Source organism: Anomaloglossus baeobatrachus, chromosome 6, assembly GCF_048569485.1.
Source record: "Anomaloglossus baeobatrachus isolate aAnoBae1 chromosome 6, aAnoBae1.hap1, whole genome shotgun sequence".
Lineage (NCBI taxonomy): Eukaryota > Metazoa > Chordata > Amphibia > Anura > Aromobatidae > Anomaloglossus > Anomaloglossus baeobatrachus.
In genome coordinates this window covers 41,987,810-42,007,044 of record NC_134358.1, presented here as the reverse complement: position 1 = coordinate 42,007,044, position 19,235 = coordinate 41,987,810, and the positions used below count along the sequence as shown (strand labels likewise).

At 48.2% G+C, this 19,235-nt stretch overlaps 1 protein-coding gene across 3 annotated transcripts in view; it reads left to right on the top strand.

Annotated features, from left to right (window-relative positions):
- Positions 1-19,235, top strand: part of LOC142317000 (uncharacterized) — a 188,430-nt gene that overhangs the window by 13,678 nt on the left and 155,517 nt on the right. For all 3 annotated transcript variants that reach the window (XR_012754653.1, XM_075352870.1, XM_075352871.1), the window contains exon 2: positions 6,982-7,160. The gene's annotated coding sequence lies outside the window, so the exon portion shown is untranslated. The remainder of the gene's footprint in view (positions 1-6,981; positions 7,161-19,235) is intronic.

Genomic DNA, 19,235 nt, shown 5'->3' with positions numbered 1-19,235 from the left:
AGCCTGCTCTCAGGGCTCACGCTTGGGATTTCAGTGGGCTGTTTGCTAGGAAAGCCCTATCCCCCTCGTTGCCCTAGTGCCCCGATTCTGGAGCTGGTGGGAACAGTCCATATAGGCACCGTTCTCCTCAGGTTAATTGCCAGGTTGCCTGTAGCTTCTCCCCGACTTAGGGTCCGTGTACCCCGTCATGCCTTTGGTCCCGGACTGGTGATAGGACCAGGCTGCTGACCGTCCTCCTTGACGGGTTCCAGGCACCTAGCCTCAATCCCCTGCGACTGGGAGTCCGACTCCTCTAGGTCCAGACCACCGTCTGCGACCTAGTTTTCCTCTCCCCTGGGAACTCCAACTCCCAGCTTCCTCAGAGCTCCTCACAGCTCGAGGGCTACCACTGAACTCTGGGGAGCTACTACTCCCAGCTCCTCTCTCACTGGGAGATACTTCTATTCTGCCTGTCAGCTCTGCTCTGCACTTCCTCCCTGCCTGACCCCTAGGTTGGCGGCCCTATTCCTGCTTAAGCAGCCCACTGGTATGCCTGACAGATGTGGTGCAAAGTGTAGCTAGGATTTGTGAATACTGATAAAGGCAGCACTGCAGGATAGAGACCCAGAACCATGGGGGGTTGAATACTGCACGGGTAGGACAGTTTGTACAGTACCCTGTGATGACCTGAATAGTCCAGGGGCGTCACATATACATGTTCAGCCTATTGATTTCAATGAGAACAATGCAATTCTTTTTTTGCCCTGAGGAGGCGCTGTAGGAAACATATACACTTAGTATTGTCAGGTGCCCTTACAGATTACACCTAATCAGCATCACAACCCTTTTACCGTGATTCCCCCAAAATAAGACAGGGTCTTTTATTATTTTTGGCTCTGAAAGATGCACTAGGGCTTATTTTCAGGGAATGTCTTATATTTCTTTTCTTTCTTTGATGAAGGGTCCTGTTGTTGTCACCTGGAGTTTCGCACAAAACTTGCCAACTGTTATGGCAGTCTCAGGTTCTGTTCACATTGCAGAGTGCGGAACTCCGTCCAGTGGTTTCTCTGTTACTTCTGATCAACTCAGGCAGTCTCTAGCATTGACCTGTTGTGTGCTCCTTCATAGACAGGCTACCTCTGCTAGCCTGTTTGTTAGGCTTCTTTGATCATATGTTGTACGGAAGCCAATCACTTCTGCTCCTCTCACTTTTAGGCTGGAGGATATCTACTACCTATGTCAACTATAGTTTATGCTGTGTTGGTCTGTGAGTTGTTGTGTGTCAGACTTGCTGGAAAAAGAGTAGCTTTGTGCTTGGTGTTGTTGTGGAATTATTCGTCATCTTGTTGTTTCCACCCTGCTCTGGTTTTCCTAATTTCTTAATGTTTTATACTTCTGTGTGTGCGTGCTGTGTGACAGAGTTTTGGTTTCCACCGTTTGTGTATTTCTGTGGGTTAAATCACACTCCTGTCCTGACCCCCCCTGGGGGAGAGGGAATAAGATCAGGGCTGGTCAGGTGCAGGGCCAGGAAGGAGACTCAGGCATCCCCACCATTAGGAATAAATGGGAAAATAGAGATAACACAGGGCCCCCTAGTCTGAGGGTGGCAATACAATTACAGCGATTCCAAGCTCTTAAGGTTTCTTTTATAATGTAGTGGCTAAAAGAAATCTGAACCTTGTGAAAATAAACTTAGCATGTGTCGCCATTTTTTTATGTGTAATAAGCTGTGTGAGGGCGTGTGTTTTTTGTGTCACATTATAATTTCTATTGATACCATTTTCGAGTACATAACATTTTGATCACTTTTTGTTGCATTTTTGAGGGAATTGCGGCAACCAACAAAAGACAATTACATTTTGCTATTTTCATTTGAGTAAAAGTGAGGAGAATCTAAACTTTAATGCATATTTTATTAATGTTTTTAAAATTTTTAATTAGTCCCATAGTATTGCAGTGTATTTCAGCCACAGGCATGGAAACATGGAGGTCTTCAGAAGGCCCCGGGCTGCCATGGCAACAGCTTGTCACAATGGAATCATGTGGCACTGGGTGCCTTGAGCTGTCAGAAATAATGGCTGCCATATTGAAGCCTCTCAAGTGCCATGGAGTAGGTCGTGTCACAGTGTATAGGTGCAGTCAAAGAAGAAAGAAGGCATAGCTACCAACCTTTAGGGATAGGGAGAAGGAAACGTATAACCGCACAGTCATTTTGGCCCATTTAAGCATCTTAATGTTCTCACAAATTCTTATGACCTCCATAGATTATGGTGCCTTCAACATGCCCCCTAAGACCGTACACAGTATGATGTACCAACAATGAATTTCCTGACAACATATGCTTCAGGAAAGTATGATGCTCCTGTGATGTCCCTGGACTATCCGGTTGTCACAGAGTATTGTACAAATCTGCCCTCCCGTGCAATATCCAACTCCTTGGTTATGGGTCCCCAACTACATGGTGTTGTCTGCATCAGCTAATTAAAGTCCTAGGTACACTCTGCACCACACCCACCAGACACACCAGTGGACGTCCTGAGTGGAATATGGTGGCCCACTTGGGGGGTTGGTTAGGGGAGGTCAGGAGTGTCAGTAGTAGAGAGTTGAGTGTTGGAAGTGAAGGAGAGAGGAGGTCAGGAGCTGGGCTCCTAGGAAGCCATCTAGGTAGCAGACGATGGTCTGAGCCTAGAGGAGCTGGACCCCCAGTCGCAGGGGATCGTGGCAAGGGGCACGGATCTGTTGCGGAGGACAGCCGGCGGCCTTGCACCATCACCGGGCTGGGAGAACGGAGCCTTCAAGATCCGCTCTCCACCCGCTCCAAAATCGAGGTACTAGCGCAATGAGGGGGATAGGACTTTCCACTCAAACGGTCCAGAAAATCCCAAGCGTGAACCTTGAGAGCAAGCTCCCACATTTAACCATAGTGGGGAGCGGGACCCGGCAAGTTCCATACTACCGGGACCAACAGAGAAGTAAACTTAGTGCCAGGAGGCAGGTCACGGATCACCAGACAGCACCGTTGGGGACGGGACCCGAACTAGCTCCCCTCAGCGGCAGCGGTATCCAGAACTTTGGTTTATCCAGTTGTCGGTGTCAGCTTAATGGACTGAGTGAGTTCGAAAGTGACCCCTTCACTCCCCACAGCACACCCCGAACATCATCACAGAGTCCCAGGGCATCCCCCCTACCCATGGAGGGTTCTAACACCTGGCTGCTCCATTCCATCACCCCGGGTACTCCCAACTGCAGCGGTGGTACTCCAAATTACCACATAGCATGGGTGGCGTCACGAACTTTAACACAATCCCCTGTAAATACCCCTTTCATTTGAGTGGCCGCACGACCCCCGGGTCCGGAGACCCCTCGAGCCACTGTGGATCCGGATCCGAGCAGCTCGGCTGCTGATATGGGGGTGGCACACTCCTATAGTATGGTGTACCCACAGTGTCCCCAACACAGTAGGATGTACCCACAGTGCCCCCAACACAGTATGATGTACCCACAGTGCCCCCAACATAGTATGATGCTTCCATAGTGCCCTCAACATAGTATGATCTACCTACAGTGCCCTAAAAACAGCATGATGTACCCACAGTGACCTGAACACAGTATAATTTACCCACAGTGTCCCTAACACAGTATGATCTACCCACAGTGCCCTAAACACAGTATGATGGGCCCACAGTGACTTGAACACAGTATGATGTACCCACAGTACCCCAACACAGTATGATATACCCACAGTGCCCCCAACACAGTTTGGTGTACCCAGTGCCCCCAACATATTATGATGTTCATATAGTGCCCCAACACAGTATGATCTACCCACAGTGCCCTAAACACAGCATGATGCTGCCACTGTGACCCCCACATTATCATCCCCCAAAGGACGATGGTCCCATAGCTCCACCACATATTATGATGTTTCTACAGTCCAACACAGTATGATCTACCCACAGTGCCCTGAACACAGTATAATGCTGCCATCATAGCCCCTCACCGTATCATCCCCCCAAAGTAAGATGGTCCCACATGCCCATCGTATATTATAATGTTTCAACAGCCCCCCACAACTTCTGAATGATAAAATAAAAACTCACCTAGCCCCATTGCCTCACTCCGTTCAGTGGAGTGAGGCTCCACATTGCAGTTACAATTGAGTGATGTAATTTCAGACTCCGACGCACGACCATTCCACCACTGGATTCATTTTTCATTTGTATCTACATTTTGAGGGTACAGATACATGGGATGGAGCCACGTGGTCTGCCACTATTAGTAGTACGCCACTTTATCCTTTTTTTACAGGAGACTCTAACTTTCCAAGAGAGTTAAAAAGTAGGTAGTACCCTTGTGAGCCATGATGGTAATATTCCCAGGGTGCACGATCCTAGCAGCACAGTTCACCATGCATTTCTTATATAGTATGGCACTCAAACTACCCCATGCCCCCTGGTATGACACTGATCGCCGATTAGCTTAACTCAATGTTACTATATAACAGCCATCATGCAAAACAAACAAGGCCTGCTGTCTTTCCATTACATCCCCATAATGCTCCCGCGTGGGATCCGCAAATCTGAGTGTTGTCAAAACATGCTGTCAGCAGGACGGACGGCTGGACGCCAGGGGCTGAGGAGAGTGACCCTCCTGGTGAATGGATCCTGCGACGACAGGTCCCGTCTCCCGCACACGACATCTGCGCAGAACTGAGGCGTTGAGTACCGGGGACTTTTTGATATCAGCCCGGTGGATCGAGTTCCTAAGGTGACATCATTCCAGATTTCTTACATTGAGATACTGCTGAGCGGACACTACGAATGTTCAGGATAAAAATAAAACAGCGCTGTGAATTTTATAGCTTCTTGAACTCGCTGAACTTATTGTGGAGGACATTATTGCCCTTTAATCCATCCAACTGGAAAAGTCGCACAGCAATTATGCTAAAAATAACAAAATAACAAAAAGACAAACAGAACTTTTTGCCCTTTTCCAGATATATTTACTGACCCCATAGGCCCAAGTCAAGCAGAACAAATATCCAATACCTATGGCCGTCTCCAATCAACATCACCAAGGAAGGTCCTGTGAATGTGGACCTATAACTGAGCATTACTTGCCAAATTTCAGAATTACGGCTGGTTGTGGTATGCAAAGTGCTTGGCATACATTTTTCTCTAGACCATACTCCAGTTTCCAATCATACATACCCTGTCTAAGAGCCCCCTACCCACTGCCGTACACAGACAGAAAAAGAACATTGCATGAGCTCTTGGCCTTTATAGCCCAAGAGCTCATCGTAATGCATAATTCCACCTGCTTTGGAGCTAGATATGGGCCCCACTTACGTCTTGGGTCCCTATACGGCTACACAGGTTACACAAAACATATGTCTGCCCCTGACCTTACCATTGAATGCTGGCGCTCCATCTAATAAGGATCCCAGTTTCACGCGCAAGAAACTTTTTGAAGCGCTATTTTCCCAGAGGTTTTGGGAGCATCTGGTAGTTTTGTCAACTTGACCTAACCTTATTTCTAGAGACATTTAGGGAGAGCTGACAAATATGGATAGAGAAATGCACAACTGGACTGTTCATTTATCACATTCCAATTATAATACTGGCATCTAATGTTGGAGGAACCTTTGGTCCCTCCAATCATCAGGGTATGGGTGCTATAGATCACTCTACAATTCCTATAGCCACACCACTTGGTATCAGTAAACCCTTCCATGGCGGAAAAAGGAAAACTTGAGATCATGTAGACCTCATGATGCGTTCAATGGATATCTTATGAATTCAACATTTTGCTCCATGATGCAACTTTTTGACACTTTGGCAAACAGATTCCGATTGGGTTTCTAAGAAGGGGCATGCTGCTTGCTACTTATTGGTTGAAAGACTATTGAGCTTCTCGTAGGGTTCTAGGAGATTTTTAAAACGTTTCATATACTTTTGATGTATCTGTTAAACGTTTGACCCAGAATGTAGAAGCCTCCACCCTTCCACCCCTACAAGAACATTACGTTTCCCTTATTCTTGTGGAGCTCAGCATTGCGCACGCAAACGTTGGCTTTATACCAATCCAATTCTGAGCCAAAAATTGATTAAATAGGTTGTAGATTGGTTTTCTAAGATCGGGCATGCTGCTTGCGACTTCTTGGTTGAAAGACCTTTGAGCTTCTTGTAGGATTCTAGATGATTACATTTTAAAACCCTTGACATGCTTTTTATGTATCTGGTAAAAGTTTGCCCCAGAGTGCAGAAGCCTTCACCCTTCCCCCCCGAAAGAACATTATATGTTTCTCGTGTTCTTATGGAGCACAGCGTTGAGCACCCCACTTATGGATTTCTTTAACTCCAATTCTGAGCCAAAAATTGATTAAAGAGGTTGTACAGCAGTGTTCCTCAACTCCAGTCCTCAAGACCCACCAACAGTGCATGTTTTCAGGATTTACTTAGTATTGCCCAGATGTTGGAACCATCACCTGCACAGGTGATTAAACTATGACATGGGCCATACTAAGTAACTCCTGCAAACATGCACTGTTGGTGGGCCTTGAGGACTGGAGTTGAGGAACATCAATATCACATCGTGAGGGTCCAACTCCCAGCACCCACCGATCATCAGAAAATTGGAACTAAGTGATGAACAACATAGAACACAGCAGATCGAATCCATTGGACACTAACCAGTGTTCAGCCCCATATTTTGTTTTATTGTTGAGGGGGAACGGGTGCTGGACGTCTAAACACCCACCCGCACCTGTTATTTACATGGTGGTTGGACAGATTTCTTGACACCAATTGCTCTTATTCAGATAGCAACTTAGAAGACGAAAAATGCCATTATTAGTATTTCTTAGAGGGCCTGAACATTAAGACTTTGACAGGTCCCCTGTAACAAGTGGAATGCAAATTCAATTTGGCCACCACATATCGAGAATCACTGTATGTAAACAAGTCTTTATAAATGGCTGACCTTGTAAATTCTTTTCTCCAGGGAGTTAAGCAATTAATTCTGAAGCTGAAGGCTCAAAATAGTAAAGTCGAAAGAAATGATGTCGAAATTTTAATTTGCTGAAGTGACTAAAACGACTCGAGAAACTGCACCGCACGACTGCACGTAAGCGCACAACCCAGGATTGAGCCCGCAATCTGGTCAGACAGCAGCCGCCTTAGGTAAGAGAACTGGCATGGCTTTCTAATCCTTTCACAGACTGGGGTTTTTGCCATTTTGTGTCTCTGGTATTCAAGTAAATTTTTGACATATTTGACATAAACAAAGAAAACAAAAATGAACTCCTACTCACCAAAGAAACCCCATACGTAGCCGCAAAACCTATTCTCACTTCACTTTAGACTGGGCTAGATTACGGTTAGAGCTGACATCTTTGTCTTGTATTAAAGCCAGTATTCCTAGAGAGCCTGGGCAAGAACTATTATTTTTTTCGCATTCAGATCTAGGTTCTTTGCTCTAGGGGCCAGAGGCGTAGGTATGGGTTCAGCTCAAGGGAACAGATATGGGTAGGCATAGGTATGGGCTCAGCTCAAGGAAGCAGTTATGGGCAGGCGTAGGTATGGGTTCAGCTCAAGGGAGCAGGTATGGGTAAGTGTGGTTCCCCTGAGGCTTCAGTCACCACAGAGGTACTGCACCTCAGCTAGAGGTGTGGTATTCAATCCTGGGTACGGAGGAGGTCATCCACCGGTTTGCACACAAAACACAGACACTCTCACTGGCAACACTTCACTGGACCGTGGTTAGGGCAAGTAGCACCTTTGATGTCGCCATAGGAATGCACAGTCAGAGCCTGGCTGGGGGGTTGAGTCTAGTTAGTGGGAGCACATTGTAGGAAGGGAGGCAGTTAGAAGGAGCAGTGGAGGAGGAAAGACCTGTGGCCTGAAGCTGGTGCACCTTGACCCAGGCTCAAGACAGAAGGGGTCCTAGAGACCACGAGAAGTGCGACATAGTCCCGTGGCCTTGTTCCACATACAGCAACGGAGTGGAAGGACTTGGCCGCAGATCGGGGACTGGTCTCTAGGCTAGAGGAGAAGAGCCTACGTACTCCGCTAGTAAAACCATAGGCTGAGGACCATTTAGTACCAAAGCCAACTGCGCACACAAATTCGCTGGAAGGTTACCACACAGGGCTAAGGGGTAGAGCTTCAAGCCACCCCAACAGGGCCCGCAGACACCGGCTCAAGGCACTCTGTGCATAGGTGTGACGCCCTGGACTAGCCAGGTAGTCACAGATAGACCCCCGCACTACACCTGTCCCCCAAAAAGGGGTCATCAGCCAACCATTAAAACCTAGTCACCTCTCTGTGATTGATGGACACACCAGGGGGGGCGGAGCCATGTGGTTGGCCACGCCCTCCGAGGAGTTCAGAGAGCCTGAGACAGGAAAACAGTTCAGTTTCAGTTGCAGTCGAGTTTGAGAGTGGAGTAGAGGAGGTCAGGCCGTTGTGACAGGCCTGTGATAGACTGATAGGTGCCGGGGTTGGAGCCTGGGTACCTTTGGCTAGGAGGCAAACAGTGGTCTTAGCCTGCAGGAGCCGGGAAGACGGCTCGGTGGAACCGTGGTGGACCGGGACAGGGTAGTGGCCTGCCGGTACCGACCCGGGGAAACGACTCGGAAACCGGAGCACACAGGGGAGTACTCAGACCCTGAAACGAGGTCCATAATCCACTGAACTGAGTTAATTAATGGATTGCGGTCTGGACTATAGGTCCTTTCCCACCCAAGTCCCGACTGAAGACAACAGCCCACCGAGGGGGATAGAAAGCCACTGCACAGGCAGAGAGATCCCACGGGCCACAGTCTGCGGGCAAAAGGGCTCTCCCGACATTCACAAAGCCAGGGAGCGGACTCCCGTCACTGAAGTGCAGGCATCCCAAGTACACAACACGGTGCAGGAGAAAGGCCAAGACCACCGAACCGGGTGGGGGACCAGACGCAGCCGGCTGTGGGCACCGACCACCATCAACTTGGTTTACCAGAGACTTGTGTGTGTCAATAACAGTGAGTACAACAGTGCCATCTGGCCGCGCACCGCCCTGCACCGCACAGCTATCCCCAATGGGCCCCGGGGCCACCATCCCTGCCCACGGAGGGGTTAACATCTTGCTGCACTACCATCTCCCCCGGGTGCCCTGTAACTGCAGTGGTGGTGTCTACCTTCACCACATCCCGTGGGTGGCGTCACGAACTCAAGCGCGGCTCCGGCCGTGCACCTACCTAACCCCCACCAAAAGCGCCAGCATCCCCTTTCAGAGTGAAGTGACCCCGGGTCCGGAGGCGCTCGAGCCACCCACCAACGAGCCCGGACCCGAGTGGCTCGGCTGCAGCCGAGCGCGGGACGGTACACATCGACTCTTCTGGCGTCACGAACAGGATACTTACCTATTCACTTACCTAGTGAAGTGCGCCTTGAAGTGAAGTCAGCTGTGATCCGTTGCGAAATTTGCAGAATCCGCCATCTTACCGCCATCTTGTGACGCGAAGATTCCCGCCAGAGTCTTCTTCCCCGCAGAAAGGGCGCGAAAGACTGAAGCCCCGCCCCCTGGGAACGCGGCCGTGCAGAAAAGCGAGAGGTCGAAAAGTGAAACTGACCGGCCAAAGATGGGAGTGCCGCGAAAAGACCAAGGGGGGGAGGGTGAAGATTCAGCGACATGTGACCGAGCTGATAAAGGGCAGGGACTCCAGGACCCTGCCACACTTCTGGTTCCTGGACGCCGCGAGAGCGCCATGGCCGACCCGTCCCGCAAGCCCGCAGCACCGGAGCCCGCGCCTGGAACAGCAGCTTGGGTGGAAGCCCGAATGACGCTGATGTGCCACCGTCTGCAAGCCCAGGTGCGCTTCCTGGTGGAGCGGTGGGTGGCCGAGATGGAGGAGATGGCTGTGGCCGTGCGAGTACGTGTAGTGGAGGCAATTTTGGAGGAGCGGGTAAGCGACCCACGCCCCTGTGTCCCCGAGGGACCGGCCGACGCGGCTGAGGGACCCGGTCTGCCCCTGCCCTCTATGTTGCCTCCCTCACTGCCCGTACCAGTTGCCGCTGCTCCCCCACTCGGTCCGCTGCCCCCGACACCGGCAGCGGAGCCCGTCCAATCCGCCCGCGAGGACCCGCCGGTGGAAGCAGCCCGCGGACGGCCAGTCATCCGACCAGCGCCAATACCGCTTCCTTGGAAGACCCATCTCCAGAGGATGCCCGCTCCCGGTGTGGACCCGCCAGTCCCGGAAGTGACCGCGCCCCAAGAGATCCAGGCCCCGGCAGTCCGCCCGGCCAAGATGGAGGTGGCCGTTGTCCGGAAACCAGCCCAGCAGGTAAAGCTGGCCGCTCCTAAGTTCCAAGCCTCGGCTGAGGCATCACGGGGTTGCCGCTGCGAGGCAGCTAAGCAGGCCACGACACAGCGGGGCTCCCCAGTGCAGAAGGTGCCGGTCGTAGCCGGCACGGGGGAGCTCCGGCTGGGCCCGACCCCCGCGCAGAGGGAACCGGAGCAGGAGGACGCTCCGTATTGGGAGCGGCAGCAGCACCAGCTGGGCCAGGAGATTGCGGCACGAGAGAAGCAGAAGGCGGAGGTGCTGGCCCGGACTATCAGGGAGAAAGAAAATCTCCACAGCGCCACCTATCGGGTACGGGGTCTGACCTACGAAGGCCAAGTCCAGCAGTTTGACCCCCACCGTGGATGGGGGTTTATCTTTGAGCCCAGCCTGGAGGCAGAAGTGTTTGTGTCCCGCAGGGACGTGTACCCGCACCTGCTCGTTGGTCACCCCGAGCGGAACCTGGAGCCCGGAGAGCTGGTGAGCTACACCCGGCATTGCGGGGAGAGGGGATGGTTCACCCTCAATGTGAAGAGGAGGGCTGGGGGGGTCTCACAGCAGGTGGTGGGGGGTCTCACAGCAGGTGGTGGGGGTCTCACAGCAGGTGGTGGGGGTCTCACAGCAGGTGGGGGGTCTCACAGCAGGTGGTGGGGGTCTCACAGCAGGTGGTGGGGGGGTCTCACAGCAGGTAGTGGGGGGTCTCACAGCAGGTGGTGGGGGGTCTCACAGCAGGTGGTGGGGGGGGTCTCACAGCAGGTGGTGGGGGTCTCACAGCAGGTGGGGGGTCTCACAGCAGGTGGGGGTGTCTCACAGCAGGTGGGGGGGTCTCACGGCAGGTGGGGAGATCACAGCTGAGGAAGGTGAGAGGTGGGAGAGGGGCAGCGGCTGATGGGGGAGGGGGTGGCAGATGGAGGGGACGCAGCAGATGGGTTCAGTGCTGCTGGATCAGGTGCAGTGACTGCTGCAGCCGGCAGCTGAAGGGTGGGGGCTGGGGCAATGGCGGCGGCTGAAAGGAGACAGTGTCTTTAAACTTACCGATCGCTCCCCTCACCTTCCACAGACGCCGGAGTGAAGCTGAGGGGAGTGGTCACCGGCCCCAGATCCACAGTGATTGGAGAGATCGGTCACAAGGCTGATTTCTCCAATCAGAGCTGGGTTGGGTGAAACTGAGGACACCCAGCTCCAGCCAATGATCGGTGCTATAGCTGCACTGATCAGGGCTGGATTTTAATGTTACAGCCATTTTCAATGGTTGGAACATTACAGTGGCTGTGATTGGCTGAGCGGCGTTCGTCAGCCAATCGCAGCCTCCTTAGGTCCAGGGAGGAGACACCACCCCTCCTGAGGTCAGGAGAGGGCCCCTCCTCCCCGAATCTAAGATATCTGCAGCGATCTCAGCCACCGGGGCCACGATCTCACCATGACGTACTGGGTACGTCATGGGTCCTTAAGTACCAGGGAGCTATGACGTACCCAGTACGTTTTCAGGCTCTAGGGGCCCGCTCCCGCTTGGGGCCTATGTGCGACTGCAGGTGCTGTCAGTGCAACGTCCCCGCCCCCTGCCCATGGGGCCCGGTGAGCAGAGAAATGAAAGGGGAGGGGCCCGGGCTGTCAGGGTGTCCAGGCCCCGCCTCCTGCTCACTGCACGACCATCCCGCCCTGCGAAGTGTACGGTGAATGCCCCCTGCGCTGGGGCCCAGGGAAGCAAAGGAAGGAAAGGGGAGGGGCCTGTCAGCGTGTCTGGCCCCCCCTCCTGCCTGCTGCTCACCGGGCCCGCTACAGGAGTTCCACTAGTAATGCCCTGATGGCGGCCCTGCATAGGGGGCAGTATTATAGTAGTTATATTCTTGCAACTAGGGGCAGTATTATAGTAGTATTATTCTTGTACATAGGAGCAGTATAATAGTAGTTACGGTATATTCTTGTACATAGGGGGCAGTATTATAGTTGTTATTTTCTTCTACATAGGGGCAGTATTATAGTAGTTATATTCTTGTACATAGGGGCAGTATTATAGTAGTATTATTCTTGTACATAGGGGCAGTATTATAGTAGTTATATTGTTGTACATTGGAGCAGTATTATAGTAGTTATATTCTTGTAACTGGGGGCAGTATTATAGTAGTTATATTCTTGTACATAGGGGATAGTATTATAGTAGTTATATTCTTGTACATAGGGGCAGTATTATAGTAGTTATATTCTTGTACATAGGGGATAGTATTATAGTAGTTATATTCTTGTAGATAGGGGCAGTATTATAGTAGTTATATTCTTGTACGTAGTGGCAGTATTATAGTAGTTATATTCTTGTACATAGGGGGCAGTATTATAGTAGTTATATTCTTGTACATAGGAGCAGTATTATAGTAGTTATATTCTTGCACATAGGAGCAGTATAATAGTAGTTATATTCTTGTACATAGGGGGCAGTATTATAGTAGTTATTTTCTTCTACATAGGGGGCAGTATTATAGTAGTTATATTCTTGTACATAGGGGCAGTATTATAGTTATTTATATTCTTGTAACTAGGGGCAGTATTATAGTAGTATTATTCTTGTACATAGGAGCAGTATTATAGTAGTTATATTCTTGTACATTGGAGCAGTATTATAGTAGTTATATTCTTGTACATAGGGGGCAGTATTATAGTAGTTATTTTCTTGTACATAGGGGGCAGCATTATAGTAGTTATTTTCCTGTACATAGGGGCAGTCTTATAGTAGTTATATTCTTGTAACTAGGGGTAGTATTATAGTAGTATTATTCTTGTACATAGGAGCAGTATTATAGTAGTTATATTCTTGTACATAGAGGCAGTATTATAGTAGTATTATTCTTGTACATTGGAGCAGTATTATAGTAGTTATATTCTTGTACATAGGAGCAGTATTATAGTAGTTATATTCTTGTACATAGGGGCAGTATTATAGTAGTATTATTCTTGTACATAGTAGCAGTATTATAGTAGTTATATTCTTGTACACAGTGGTCAGTATTATAGAAGGTATATTTTTGTACTTATGATAGAGTAATATATAAATGTGTAAAAAAAATGTATACTATGTACTGTAATACAGCATCCCTCCAAGTGCAAGTAGAAATCAAAAGCCCCCCAAAAATGGGAAATATTTTACCTAAGGTTCTAAGTGCAAATTTGTATCCAGGATGAGTCATGCACCACCCCATACCCCCAAAATAGGACCCAGGGACCCCAACGCACGTTTCGCCAGGGTGTTGTTGCTTCATCAGTGAGGGAGGATCTTCGGTGATTTTTTATGTAGTCTCTGTGGGACTTCATTAAAGTAATAAACATTGTTATTTTTGCACAAAATACTCTTGTCCTCTTGTCTTTACATATTTATATGAGTAGTGCAGACGCTGATTTAGCCATACCCTGGCTAACCAGGTGTCATTATGAATGGCTTGTATTTGAGATGTGTTCTCATGATATCGTAATATAGTAGGTATATGCAGGGAATTACTAAAGAGAACAATTTTTTTAGTATTTTTAGTTAAAAACTAATTTTACATGTAATTTATAAAATTGCAGAAATTCAAATAAATATAAAATAATACTAAAATAAATCTGCAGCCTCAACAGGTTAAAGGGATTTATTAGAGAAACCAATGCAAGAAACCGGGGATCATGAGGTCTCGCTGGGAGTTACGCGGTGACGGACTCATGTAGGGGAATTTGGGTTACAAATCAGTGACAGATCTCAGCGTGGTAATGAACGGAGCAACGTGAAACCGTGGATTTGACTAATGAGAACTTGTGGACTCAGACAAAGCAGTCACTTAATAGGGAACTTGCTAAAATAAGCTACTTTCAGTACAGAAACTACGGTGAATGTTAGTCATGTAGACACTTTCTTTATGAAAAATAAAAGAAGAAAATGACCTAAAATAAGTGAACTTACAATTTTTGTTAAAAATCTGGTGAGTGTTTTATCACACTAAATCTGACGATTGTGGCTGTAGAATGAAACTTTTCCCTTTTGTGACTTTAGACGCCACAATTCGTCATGATCAGGCGAGCCCACGTTGTCATGCCCCATCTCAACGCTAGCCAAAACTGGCACGAAAACACTAAAAGCCGCAACATTTTGTGCAACCTGATATTAAGCAAAATTGTGCGACTTTTCAAAGTGTTTTCCTCCAGATTTCTTGTGTAAACACTTTCCTGAATCAGAATGAGCTCACTGATGGATCCTCAGTTAACTCATTCTGCAGTTAGCAATGGAAAAGGCTACACAGAGATGATTTTTTTGCCCCAATTTACATTCATTTTAGGAAGAAAATAAAAATGGACCAAGAATATCTAAATACCTAGGATAGTGATTTTGGATTGGAATATGATCTCTTACAAGATAGATCAAATGCTGAGCACCATCATCATACCCTAATACATCTAGTCTTAGATCTACATCTAAAGCAGCACTAGACTATGCAAGTTTCTCAAGGAGGCCAAGTTTAGTAATAGCTTCCATCCCACTTCTGGATATTGGATGCTACCTTACAATATATAGGAAATGTAGTGGAGCATACACGTCGCGCTATCCAATGAAGACAAGAGAGGTAATGTTGACTTCTAAAGAGCGTCTCACCACTTTTCAGCTAAAAAAATCCCCCTATAGGCCATCACCGGAGGTCTTCTTATGACCCATCACCGGAGGTCTTCTTATGACCCATCACCAGAGGTCTTCCTTTGACCCATCACCGGAGGTCTTCTTATGACCCTTCACTGGAGGTTTTCTTACGACCCAACACCAGAAGTCTTCCTATGACCCATCATCAGAAGTCTTCTTATGACCCATCACCAGAGGTCTTCTTATGACTCATTACCTTAGGTCCTCTTATGACCCATCACGGGAAATCTTCTTATAACCCATTACTGAAGGTCTTCTTATGACCCATCACCTGAGGTCTTCTTGTAACCCATCACCAGAGGTCTTCTTATGACCCATAACCAGAGGTCCTTTTTTTGACCCATCACCAGAGATCTACCTATGACCCACCATCGGAAGTCTTCTTATGACCCATCACCAGAGGTCTTCCTATGACCCATCACCGCAGGTCTTTTAATGACCCATCACCAGTGGTCTTCCTATGACCGATCACTAGAGATCTTCCTATGAGCCATTACCGGAGGTCTTCTTATGACTCATCACCGGAGGTCTTCTTATGATCTATCACCAAGGTCTTCTTATGACCCAACACCAGAAGTTTTCCTATGACCCATCATCAGAAGTCTTCTTATGACCCATCACCAGAGGACTTCTTATAACCCATCACAGGAGGTCTTCTTATGACTCATTACCTTAGGTCTTCTTATGACCCATCACGGGAAATCTTCTTATGACCCATTATTGAAGGTCTTCTTATGACCCATCACCAAAGGCCTTCTTATAACCTATTACTGAAGGTCTTCTTATGACCAATCACCGGAAGTCTTCTTGTGACCCATCACTTGAGGTCCTTTTATGTCCCATTACCGGTGGTCTTCTTAAAACCGATCACTAGAGGTCATCACCAGAGGTCTTCTTATGAACCATCACCAGAGGTCTTCTTAAGAGCCATCACCGAAGGTTTTCTAGAACCCATCACCAGAGGTCTTCTTATGACCCATCACCGGAGGTCTTCTTATGACCCATTACTGAAAGTCTTCTTATGACCCATCATCGGAGGTCTTCTTATAACCCATTGCTGGAGGTCTTCTTATGACCCATGACCGTTGGTCTTCTTATGACCCATCACCGGAGGACTTCTTAAGACCAATCACTGGAGGTCTTATGACCCATCACTAGAGGTCTTCTTAAGCCTGAGAAATAAATTCTACAAATGCAAATACAACTATAGCCACTGTATGGCCGCACTGATAACTTCCTCATCTAGACATCTATCATATCAGATGCCAACACTTCAGTGATAAAATTCTTAATCTTTTCGAAGTGTTGACACATAACATATTGGGGAACTATGTGCAATCAAACAACCACAAAATACCTTACATAACCTTCACCCTCTCATTGTCAAATATGAACCGTTCATATATACATGTGTGCTTGTTTTGATGCAGTTTTTGCTGCTGGGTTTCAACTCGGTGTGGACATACCCTTAATATGGAAATAAATTAGCATAGGGCATAACGTCCCAACATAAAATCCTATGCATTAGGGTATTCACCAATCTTAGCCGTGACAATAGCACCACCCATCACCATGACCCTCAGCCTGCCGAGAGTACAGTGCACCTAAGCACCATTCCTTTGCTCTGCCAGGACCCTAACCCTAAAATGCTTCCCAAGCCCGGGACTAACCCTCAGTTTCCTGTTATTAAATTGCCATGGCAAACAACACTCACAGATGCCACCGGTGTGGCCGGCACAATGTGAAATCCGGCTTCACTGAAATATCCATATGGATATCCAGTGGCTTCATATGGAATTTTTATTTTTCGCACCCATAGATTTGAATGGGCCAGTCTTATCTGTCTTAGGCCTCGTGCAGATAACCGTATTGCAATCTGTCAAAACACCGGATCGAACTCGGACCTATGTTATTCCATGGGGCCTTGCACATATTCGAATTTCTGTCCTAGGAGAAAATCGCAGCACACCCAATTTAACTTGGACCACACTCAGCCACGCGAGTCATGGCTCCGTGAAGAAAAAATCAGAACTACAAACTATAGTTTGTTGCTCGTTATAGGTGCTTTGATCTGTGAGTATTGACCATCTTCTCCTTTGGTCGGTGGATTCCAGACTGCTCTTTGTGTACTCCTGTTTAAAAGATTTTACTTTTGCATCTTTTGAACTTTTGGTTTCGCATTATGGATGTGGTTTTGGTTATCCAGAAGCTTAAAAAATGAGAAAAAAATGCAAATGATGAATCAGGACAGAGACAAAGTCAATCAATGACTTTTCTGGTGACCATGACCTGGAGATCTAATTCGGGAAGTTCACCTCTTGCTTGTGTTGATCGAGGTTGAAGAATGGAGAACTCCTAGGACTGTGCAATTTATCCAACACTAAACCAATTGTAGTTTAAGGGCGGCTTTGCACGTTGCAACATCGCACGAGCGATGTCGGTGGGGTCAAATCGAAAGTGACGCACATCCGGCGTCACTTTCGACATCGTAGTGTGTAAATCCTAGATGATACGATTAACGAGCGCAAAAGCGTCGTTATCGTATCATCGGTGTAGGCTCCGACTTTTCCAAAATTACGCTGCCGCAACAGGTACGATGTTGTTTCTCGTTTCTGCGGCAGCACACATCGCTGTGTATGAAGCTGCAGGAGCGAGGAACATCACCTTACCTGCCGCCGGCAGCTCTACGGAAGGAAGAAGGTGGGCGGGATGTTTACATCCTGCTCATCTCCGCCCCTCCACTTTGATTGGCCGCCTGCCATGTGACGTCGCTCTGACGTTGTACGACCCGCCCCCTTAGGAAGGAGGCGGGACGCCGGCCAGAGCGACGTCGCAGGACAGGTGAGTGCATGTGAAGCTGGCGTAGCGATAATGTTCGCTACGCCAGGAATCACAAGATATCGCTGCTGCGACGGGGGCGGGGACTATCGCGTGCGACATCGCAGCATCGGCTTGCGATGTCACAACTTGCAAAGCCCGCCTAAGGGTCTACTTTTTTTTTGTAAAAACCTTAATGAATATTCTGAATTTATTAATTTCTGCATCAGGAGGTCAGCCGGGGTTGGAAACGTCACGTCTACTGATACCTCGCTGGAGACGTGCCCAATCGACAAGTATCTTGCACATATCCTAATCTTCTGTGCAGAATAAATAGGGAATTATACATTTGCCTACACCATGTAAGATGGACCACTTTTCACCATTTTCAGCACTTCCAAAGATTGATATCTCAGGCTGATTTACTTTAATTATTTTAGGTACCAATATTGAAGAATTCACTAATAAATAAGTGGCTCCAAATAAAACGACAAAAAAAAGTCTTTGGCCATACATAGCCTCTATTTTGTCAGCAGCCTGACCATGCTGTACCATTTTTTAATCACATGGACACGGTGAGAATTTCACCCAAAATCCTCCTATAGGGTGCTTTACACGCTGCGACATCGCTACCGATATATCGTCGGGGTCACCTCGTTAGTGACGCACATCCGTCGCCGGTAGCGACATCGCAGAGTATAATACTAATCAGCGACGATCAACGATTGCAAAATCGTTCCAAAACGGTGATCGTTGACACGTCGTTCATTTCCTTAATATCGCTGCTGCCACCGGTATGATGTTGTTTGTCGCTCCAGCGGCATCACACATCGCTATGTGTGACACCGCCGGAGCGAAGAACATCTCCTAACCTGCGTCCACCGGCAATGCGGAAGGAAGGAGGTGGGCGGGATGTTACGTCCCGCTTATCTCCGCCCCTCCGCTTCTAATGGGCGGCCGCTTAGTGACGCTGCAGTGACGTCGCTATGACTCCGAACGCACCTCCCCCTTGAGGGAGGGATTGTTCGGTGGTCACAGCGACGTCGCTGACCAGGTATGTGCGTGTGACGCTGCCGTAGCGATAATGTTCCCTACGGCAGCGATCAGCAAATGTCGCACGAGCGACGGGGGCGGGTGCTATCGCGCTCGACATCGCTAGCAATCGTGTAAAGTACCCCTATATCTCAGCTTCCTTGGAGGACACTCCAGTCAACCGTGAATGCTCATACTCCAGTCAACCTCTCATGTCACATGGTCGGCCATTAATTGGGTGCCATTTTGAACTACCGATTGCCCGTTTAGCTTCAGTTTTAAAAAGTTGTCAATAGTTTTGTAAACTTATAGATTTATTTAACTTTCACAAAGAAATGCGAGAAAAACGTTTGTAATTATATTTCATTAATTTCTATATTTTATAATAATTTATAGTTGTGCAATTAGCGTCTTCTTCATTACCGGCAGCAT